The 9,652-nt window shown below is 48.6% G+C and overlaps 1 long non-coding RNA gene across 1 annotated transcript; it reads right to left on the minus strand.

The window, feature by feature from the left end:
• Nucleotides 1-300: 300 nt before the first annotated feature.
• Nucleotides 301-8,540, minus strand: LOC132324870 (uncharacterized). The gene is made up of 4 exons (XR_009485754.1): nt 6,373-8,540; nt 3,976-4,282; nt 1,126-1,187; nt 301-1,004 (listed from the first exon to the last, which is right to left on the minus strand). It is a non-coding gene; the product is annotated as an uncharacterized LOC132324870 (long non-coding RNA).
• Between the last annotated feature and the right edge of the window lie 1,112 nt (nt 8,541-9,652).

Genomic DNA, 9,652 nt, shown 5'->3' on the forward strand with positions numbered 1-9,652 from the left:
TCTGCTTTTATGGATGGTTTGTTCCAGGAAATCAGGGTTGGAATTGTATGCCCTGACCTCAGGGGTAGGTCAGCGAGTACTCCCAGGATGGAGAACATCTTCTCACTTTCAGGGACCTACTGTGGAAGAAGAAATGGTCTAACTGGTCTGACTGGGTCTAACTGGTGACTGCATCATGGTGCCATGGCCAGGACATCAGTTCAGGAAAACTGAAAATGAGGTTCTCATGTGATGGGGCTTTTAGCAAGCATCTGAGCTGTAGAGGGAAGATAAAAACATTCAGCCTTCTTTGTGCAGTACTCAGAGGTTTACAAGACATTTATTAAATGTCAGTCTAGGTGGAAGAGGTGGGAAGTGCTGTTGCATGAGCCACGCCCATGCTGCTCCCCAGCACAGGGACCCAGCAACGCCCGTGCAGGGTGACGGATGCAGCGGAGAGGGGAAGCAGGCACACAAGACTTTCCATCCTCTGCTGTGGGAATCAGCCGCACATCACTGGGAGACAGAGACAGGGAAGGTTTTGCAAGGGAGGACAACAGATTGCCTGCAAAAGCGAGAGATACAGAGGTCAGGGATGGATGAAAAATGCTTTGGGCGCACAAAGATTAGAGGGCAGAAGCCTTCACTGCGGATGCTTTGAGCTTGTAACAATACAGATCCTACAGAGTCTGGCCCTACCTGCGGAGCATGAAATTGCTCCAGACCAGGCTCTTGATGTTCTAGCAAAGTAAAATAAAAAATTCACAAAGAGATACCTTTGCTATTCTAGCAAAGTAAAATAAAAAATTCACAAAGAGATGCCAGCCACCTGGGATGTAAATGCCCATCAGCTTCAAAATGATGATTTCTTAGTGATAAAAGTTCAAGAAATGAGGATGTTGTGTGGGATGCTTTACCTAGCCATCCTGGCAAGATCGCGCTGTGTTACAATTCAACTCAGCCTTCAGGCAATGCACTCCCGCTCTGCTTCCAGAACCAGTCAGTGTCTGCTCTGAGTATTTCATCTGACAATCCAGAGAAAACAGGAGATTAGAGAAGCAGAAACCTACAGCATTTAGGGGGGGAAAAGAGTCTTTTTCCCCCCCTCTTGTTTTGTGTTTCATATCGTGTTAGTCCTGTGCTCACCATTGTGTTGAGTCCGCTGTTTGAAGCAGCTTCTCAGAAGTTAAGACCAAGTTGGTGAGAATCTGGAAAAAACATGAACACGATGAACCTGAAAAGCAAAATCAGGCTCTCCCCATTTTGTTTTTCATTAAACAGAGAAAGGGAAGAGAGTGCTCCATGCATTCAGCCATTCAAGTGCCATGTACTCAGATACCGTCTGGGTGAGCCGAAGCATCGCTCTGCAAATATTGACAGTCTCTTCATTTAAGCAAGAGCTCTCAGAGTCTAATTTTAAGTGCTCGTTTTGTCTATTCCTTGATAAAAGTCAGGCAATTAGGGGAAGAACAAGCCTGAGTGTGGTATCTCTTCCAGACATTTCCACCCTGTACCACGAAGCACCTACTCATGACACGGCTGCATCATTGCTGTTGTCAGAACCAAGCCTCCTCCCCCAACAGCTCAGCTCCTACATGGATGTTTTAGTCTCTCATATGAATCAAATTATTCAAGGTGAAACCTAGAAGTGCATTAATTTTAATTTTTTTTGGCTAATCTTTTGGTCTTTAGCATACTCTGGGACATTTTACAACCTCATTAAAATGCCTGCTGAGCTAGAGATTTCTTCTCAAGGTAGTAAGCGCTGTTCCCAGGCACTTCACAAACCAGAATGACACGTTTGGATCTTCTGAATTCACTGAGGAAAAATTCTCAGCTCTGGGACAACATGCAGAAACTGGTTGATTTCCTACAGTTTATTAACATTGGAACATTGGAAAACTCAGGGCAGGAAGGAGATAATGCCTCTTTCTTGCAACGTAGTCAGGAAGTGGGATTTAGGAAGCTGGAGTGTATTTCCACCTGCACACACACACACGCACCTTGAATGTGCTCAGGACGTGCCTGTTAGCCCTGCAAAAAGCACCACTGGATGTTTAGTGGCCACAGGTGGCCGGGGTTTTGGCTCCACATCATTTGCAGACAGTTCAATAAAAGGAAGGCCAGTGAGCTTTCTCTGCTGGGACAGTCCCTAATCCCATGGCTCCTGACGTAAATTGCAGGCCATCTGTGCATTAAGATGGCCCTCCCTCTTTCCCTGGGTTACAGAAATGAGATACAATAATTAGATCCTTTGAGCTGAAAGGACACAGGGCCATGCCTGCTCCTTGATGCAATGATATGAGGTGACAGGCAGAGGTTTCAGCAGCATTTCAAACCCACCAGATAATCAATCCGGAGGCCGAGGAGGAATGGTGGGGTTTACAGCTAAACAGATAAGGTGTCGCATCACGTCTGACCTATTTCGCAGCATAAGCATCACTTCTGCCCCAGTTGTCTTTTAAAAGATATCAGAGGATACTGCTACCACTGCAGAGCTAGAGGTAAACATCACAGTCATCCAACAAGGTGTTAAATGGGCTCCCTCAAGGGTTAAACTACCCATTCCCAGTGCAATGTTTTTGTAATATTTCTTTAACACTGAAAACAAAAACAGTCCAGTGGTTCAGTGGTTCAGGGCAGACTGTCAGCAGGCTGCTGCTTTCACATACCCACCGGTCCACCCAGTCACCATCAAGTGTATTTAGGTCCCTCCCAGGCAGCCTCATCCCTATGGAAAGATGGGGCATCGTCTCCCATTCCCACCCTCCCACAGTCACTACAGGCTGACTATTGCCAAATTCAGGCCCCTGCCAAGCTGCCAGACTGGAGCAGGCAGGCCCAACAATGTAGGAGTGCAATCCCCCCGGTTCATCTTGTAAAATGAATCCTTGCTACAGGAAGAACAAAGCCGTGCTGATCAGCAGTATTTGTGTGTCGGTGTCCTGCCCCAAAGAGGGCGTTGGCTCACGAGCCTCCTGTCCCAGCATCTATGGAAGGCCAAATGCCATCACGTACCACAAGGAAGAAGTTGCTAAGTCTGGAGACTCCAGCCATTATCCTACAAGTGTTGTGCTGGAGTTATACGGCCACTAGGTCAGTAATGAGAAACTGCTCCAGGCTCTCCATATATGGGGGAGGAGGCAAAAGCAGCCATAGGGGCAATTTTCCATGTTGCCCCACTACCTGAATGGCTGGCACTAAAACAGTCCCCCAGTTTTCATGTTTCAATGTACAGAAATACACAGATGATAGATGGTTCTTGTTCCCAATGAGAGCCCAGATCTGCCTTGGGTGAAATCCAAGAGCATGCAGGAGAAGGACCATCCCTGACACGGCACAAAGTGCTTTTCACCACTGGGACTCCATGCACCAAGGAATTTCCTCCTTAGCAAGTTGATCTTACTCTGTGCTTCCAGGATCTCTTGCAGCAGGGCAAAGTCAAGGCCTGCACCAGGATATTTAGGAACAAAGGCAGCAATTTTTATCCCTCCTTTAATGAGCAAAGCCTTCATGCTAGATTGAAACACGAATTATATGGCTTGGATTCTCATCTGGCATTTAATGAACTCTTCTCCCAGTGCTACTGGCCAGGAAATGAGATATTTTGGATATATGCTGTTTCACCGCTGTATCAGATTCATAGCCAGTGGGACTGGAAGTGCCTGAAGAGGATTTTCAGCCTCTCTGAGCCCCTAGCTCATGGAGAGAGGTGGAGGTGGCAGGAGAACCCTTCTACTTTCAGGTTTGCACACCTTTCCACCCTGCTCTCCCATGCTGACTGGGCACTTCCATTCAGTGTAGTTCAGGACATCTCCTCATGTCACCTAAACTCCATCCTATCAATTTCAAAGGACACAAACACATCTCAGTCCCTGGATGGAGAAACTCATGGGAATTTCAGATTCAGTTTGAAATTAATTACAAATAAATGCTGCTGGGCAGGTGAAATTCTGCAGATTGGATCTGCAACTTCATGTCCTGCTCCTGGGTTACCTGGTGTCTGATGTGCTCCCTTTAGCAATTTCTCCATTTTGTGCTGCAGAAGGCAAATATCTGTTGCTTCAGTGCTTGTAAATCTTCTTTCCTTCATGGCACCTGCTAATGCTGCTCCTGAGGTCCTGCAGGTCTGGGTTTCTGTTTTCTTCTCAGGTGCACATTCAGCCAAAGGAACCAAACTGTACATCTTTGAGAACATCATCTTCCTCAAAACGGGGCAGAAAGTTCGGGATTCCCCTGGAGGGAGCTAACAGGATTATTGTCTTGGCCTTGTTTCCACATGAAACAAGGTTAAATAAAAGCCCTGCAGATACAAATTTATGGAAGCCTCTTTCAGCCTTAGAAGAATCCGTTGCCTGCCATCCCCAATGCAGCCAGCTGGTGCTCTCACCCTTCCTCTCCTCCTCACAGAAGTGTGCCAGGCACCGAGACTATGACCTGTGTCTCTCAGCACTAAAACAGTCTCAATGTTTAGACTTCCTTCCCAACCACTGTGTGTCCCAAGGGGACCATCATCTTATTTTACAGTAACAGATTAGTTTGACCTGGTTTTCAAGTTGCTTCCAGTTCCTGGGTCCTTTTCCCTTGCTGCCACAGCCAGAAAGCCAGACAGGTTTCTCAGGGGGGCAGCTGACTTCTTACACCCTTCGTTTGCTCCTGCTTCTGCCTCACTGCTCCCCCTCCAGCATGGAGCTACTATCCTAGCATCTTTCCATTCTGTGATAAGGGCAGCATATGTCTGGATTACATATCTGGATCAAAGATCCAGGCTGTATCTTTAGGGATCACCAAGAAAAGAGCACTCCTCCATCCAGCCCGGGTGGAGAGCGTGTGATTTGCTTCCCTGCCCTGGTGCCAGAGCGTGTGATTTGAACGAGGCACCCCCCTCATACCTCCTGAGGAGGGCTCATGGACAAGAGCTGAGAGCCACACAGTGCTGCTCCTCTTCCTCTCTAGGAGAGTCAGAGCCAGCCTGGCACCCTCCTTCGCCCTTCCTGCAATAGTGGGTGCTTGTCCCTGGCGTTGTGGGGAGAGCCAGAGCATCTCCAGGTGTGCCCGGGCGACTGTCCCACTGCAGAGCTCTGGGATGTTCTGCCTGAGTGAGCCTCGGGGAGCAGTTTTCCCAGAGCCACTGTTTATGTTAAACCATTTACTCTGTTATCTTCCAGAGAGAAATTATTTTATTTTTTTCCCCAGATGAAGAACCCTAATGCCATTAAAATAATAAGAGATTTGGAGCATCCCTCTGTTTATAGAATGACATGCCACAGTGACAGGCACAATATAAATTGCTAAACACTGAGATAACCAAACACTTGAGCTGATGAAAAAACCCCAGCATTTTTCCCATTCCAAATTCTTTAGAGTAATCTGATTTGACCTCCAGCACAATGCATACTTTAATGATGCCTGAATAATGACTAGGCAAGGAATTAACTCCCACAGTGGGTTAATGCATTCACTTTTGCCCAGAAGACCTAGGCTCAAATCCCAAACAAATCAAATGGATTTGGTGATCTCATTCCAGTTCCTCACAGTCCTTTGTTCACACTCTGTGATTTGGCAGAGCCAGCAGCCCCTGCCTGCCTCCTTTGGGGAGGACCAAAGCCTTTGGGGAGCAGAGATGGTGTGGGTTGGGGCGGGTGCAGTAGCAAAAACCAGTGAGTCCCTCTGATCCAGGGATCTCAGCTACTGACACAACAGGGACAGGGGTAGGGAGGGCTTCCACAGATCAACAGTGTGGGCACACCACTTCCTGGGTGTGGGACATTCACTGTTGACAAACATCTTGATGTTAAATAAAAACATTTTTAACTGCATGACTGGTGCTCAAATATGAAGTGCCCAAGTGTGACCAACCACGGGTTTGTCTCTCCAGGTTTACCCGTGGGAGAGTGAACATAATTCAGCCTCTGGCAGGGTCGAGGGAAGCCTTCAGTAGGTGCCTGTGCTGACAGTATTTATGCTTCTAATGAAGGTGGTAGTGTCAGCAGGGTGGGATGAAACCACGCACCTGTCAAACAGGGAACATGGAGAAAAGATATTTTTCTGGTGTCTGGTTTTCTGCATTACTTTTGTGATCATTGCTGAGGTCACTTGGATGACAATGGAACCTTTGGGTGGCATTTCCAAATCCTGTTACCAAAAGCCAGACTGCTGGCACCCATACTGGAGCCCACAAAATACATCAGTGAAAGCTGAAGTTGTCCACAGCTGTGAAAATTACATCACTCCTGCCCAGGCACTCCACCTTTGTTAAAAAAAAATTGAAAGGCTGCTTTGTTTTCTTCTATTTTGTTTTTTAACTTTTTCTGCCAAGACTGTACCCAAGTCACAACCAGTAATGCCACAGACAAGTCCCAAGGAAATAACTGAGTGAGAATATCCTTTTACCTTTCCAAAGGTGGGCAGCAAAATGTGAATGGTGATGAAACAAAGGCGGCTTGTCCGTGCAAATGTCACTGGTATTAAAAACGCCATGTGTGTGCTCCATCCCAAAGAAGACAGAAAGAGGAACATTAGTAGGTTTCCATGAAGCCTGATTCAGCATGGAAATCTAAAATGACTAAGTGGTTTTTAAGAGATTAACATGGACAAGTTTTAACAAGTTTAACTGTGTTTTTCTCCAAGTGCCATTGACTGCAACACAAAGGCCCCCAGAGCAATGTGAAGAGAGTTTGTGACAGCTGAGTAGCACCAGCTGGTGAAATCCTGGTTACACCAGCAGCCATGGAGGTTGTGCCATCATTTAAATAGTGACAGGATGTCATCCCGAGTTTTCAAATTCTTGATGCATGTATTAATAATCCCGTCTCTGTGATGATGCCCATTACTGGAACACTAAGACAAGAGTTTAGGTTTCAGTTAGGAAACCAGAGGGATGTTGCTAGCACCAAGCAGGATGTCCTTCCTGTGCTGCCTTGACAGCACATGGAGAGAAGCTGTATTTCACATGTGGAATATACAGGACAAATCAATGCAGCTGAATTATGAAGCCCCAATGATGTCTGCCAAGCTGAGCGGGCGCAGTCCTCAGCCTTTGTCACATCAGTCCTATTGATTAGCAGTGGCAGAGGGGGTGTGCAAGGAAGGCTCTTTTCAAGCTGTAGCTCAGCAATCAATGCTTCTGGGCTTGGCTCAGTATTTGTGAGCCGTACCTGAGGCACAGATGCTCTGTGCTGACACGAGTAAACGGAGGCACAGAGGGATACCATGGCCTCTCCTCCTGATCCCCAGGAGCAGTCACATCTGGGGAGCAGAGCTGGGAAGCAATCCCAGCAGGGCACCACCCTCTTCCTACCTCCTGAGTGCCAGTGGCTCTTACCTGGGAAGTGCAGGGAAATCCATGCTGCATCTCCACATCCAAAACCACATCCACTGTCACAGCTCACCACGCTAAGCCACGGCAGCCAGTCACCAAGCTCGGCTTACAGGCAGGAAGCAGGAGCTGGTAACCACTGAGGTGGGCTGGAGAGGTGGCAAAACCCAAGTGGTTTGTGAGACCCAAGTGAACCCACAAACACCCTGACCTCCAGCAGGGAGAACTCTGGCACACTGGGAAGTCCACAGCAGCTCCCAGGAAGTGACCCACGGGACCCTGCAGCAGCAAAGGATGCAGAGGCTTTTAGAACAGCACTCAGACCTGCGGGAGCCGGATGGGGTCTGAGCAGCAGAGAGGACGCGGGCTGGCAGGGGTGCTCCTGCCGGCCCACAGCGATGAAGCCAGGAAAGTGCACGGCGAGAGAACAAGCGAAATTCACCTCGCCCGGTGCACCCAGCACAAGCACCGGGGGCTGCTGCTCCCACGGAGGCCGGGAGTCAGGAGAGGCTCTTCAAAACCTTCCTCTGCCAGGAGGCTTTGCGGCGCTGGGCTCAGCCCTGCAGCTCGAGGTGCGAGTCCGGGCCGATGGGTTTGCGGCAGGGCTTCCTGAAGCTCCCGAGGGATTTCCAGAGGCCACCAGGGCCAGGTAGGCTGGCAGCCTCTGCCTTCTGGGGAGCCTCTGCCTTCGCCCGTGCCCCCGGGACAGGCACCGCGCCCTCGGGAGCCGCGCACGCCGCTCTGTTTGCGCTCCCGCTGTTTACACACACGAATTTAAAGCATCTCCCCCGGTTTCTCCGCAAATTGCTGCATTCAGATGAAGTGGCAGCTGCTGTAATTAAGACACAGTTAATTACATATCCCCTTAATTGCAATGATAGGATTTTGTCAATTTGGTAAATAAGAATTGTTAGGTTTCTTCCGGCAAGCGCAGCCTCGGCAGGGCTCAGATGCGGCTCCCTTTGTCTGCCGGCCCCGGGCAGCGGCGGCCGCGCTCCGGTGCCAGCGGGGCCCGGGCGGCTGCCGGGCTCCGCCGGGGCTCCAGCCGGCCCTGAACAGCCCTTGCATGGGGCAGCGGGGAAGGGAGAGGCTGAGCCTGACATCCAGTGCAAGCGCGGTGCTGGGAAACTTCAGGGACAGGGCGGGTAAGTTGGCAGGAGAGGCAAATTTTCTCAATTCTTTCGTTTTCCTTATATAAGAAAGAACAAGATAATGGAAATGAGCTGGATTCCTGGAATCTCACGCTCACCTGCTGCTGGGCACAGACCATGGCTGTCAGTACTTGCCACAACCTTCTGAATTCCAGCTCTACCCCCAAGAGTGACTACAAAAAAAACCTCTGCCTATTTCTTTATTTACCGTGCCTATTTTTCTTCCTTATTGACTGTGCTGAATTTGTGAATTGTTCTTCTAACTCGCCAAGTCCAAGGCCAGCTCGAGCACATGCCCTCTGTCCCTGGCAGTTCCTGGCTCTCCCATCCTGTGCAGCCCCACAGCTGGCAGGCTGCTCTTCAGGGACAAGACTCCACCTGCACCAAGATTACCACGTTGGTATAATTTTGTCTGAAAGGAGAAAACAGGAAGACAGAAGGGTTGCTAAATGCCAGGGCTGAATCTGACCATCATCACCTGTTTCTGGATGAGAGCTGAACTGGGCTCCCACAGGAATGGCCTGAGCCTGGAGTGAGCAAAGCAGTCAGCGTGGAGACCCCTTTCCTTCCTGCTCTGGAGGCTGCTTGGTACCACTGAGATGTATGTCCCTTTTGGAATTTCTGTTTAGTGATTCAGTACACTGAGCTGTCATCCATATTAATTAATGAACTGTGGTTGACTGAACAAGTATGTTCAGGGTGCTTGCACACAAAAAGGAAAAAAATCATCTAACTACAGCCAATTATCTAAGATCACCCTAGACTTAGTAGTTAGCTATGATTAGCTAGAAATTAAAATATTGTTTATTTGCCTCCTAATTCTTCATCCCACAGGCAAACCCACCCTTCCCCCTCATGGGAAGCAGCAAGCACCACCTTTAGATGAGCAAAGCAAACCGGTTTGGGGCAAGGCTCAGCAGCCACAAAGCAAAGATCGGGATATTTTTTTTGACAGCATTGGCAAAGCTGTTGGTATCAGCTCAAATGGTGACATATTCAAACTTGTAGGATGTTTTCATAAGCCAACAAAGGAATGTGGTTAGATAAAACTGCTTTGGAGTAGGTGCAGAGTTGGTCAGGCAACAAACAAATCACACCTAGAAAGTGATTCACCTTCAAACAAGCAATTCAGTGAATGGGTCCTGTTCTCATGCAATTCAAATTTTTCATCAGTGAAGTCAGCAATGGTAGAAAGAGTGTCCTT

This window comes from Haemorhous mexicanus, chromosome 3, assembly GCF_027477595.1.
Source record: "Haemorhous mexicanus isolate bHaeMex1 chromosome 3, bHaeMex1.pri, whole genome shotgun sequence".
NCBI lineage: Eukaryota > Metazoa > Chordata > Aves > Passeriformes > Fringillidae > Haemorhous > Haemorhous mexicanus.